We start from the raw sequence: 316 nt of genomic DNA, 5'->3' as shown, positions 1-316 counted from the left end.
AGGCCGAATGGTGTTGTAATGGCAGTTTTCTTGATGTCGTCGGCTGCCACAGGGATCTGATGGTAGGCGCGTACCAGATCAATTTTCGAAAAGATCTTCTTCCGCGCGAGCCGTTGGGAGAAATCTTCGATGTGCGGAATTGGATACCGGTCTGGAATGGTCCGTGCGTTCAAAGACCTGTAGTCGCCACAGGGTCGCCATTCGTCGTCCCTTTTGTGCGCTAGGTGAAGCGCCGAGGACCAGCTGCTGTCGGAAGGTCGAGCAACACCCATCTTCACCATGGTCTCGAACTCCTTCTTGGCGATGGCGTACTTAT

This window comes from Daktulosphaira vitifoliae, unplaced genomic scaffold (assembly GCF_025091365.1).
Source record: "Daktulosphaira vitifoliae isolate Bord-2020 unplaced genomic scaffold, ASM2509136v1 Scaffold_4, whole genome shotgun sequence".
Taxonomy (NCBI): domain Eukaryota; kingdom Metazoa; phylum Arthropoda; class Insecta; order Hemiptera; family Phylloxeridae; genus Daktulosphaira; species Daktulosphaira vitifoliae.
The sequence above is the reverse complement of the archived record's forward strand: the minus strand, read 5'-3'. Positions refer to the sequence as shown.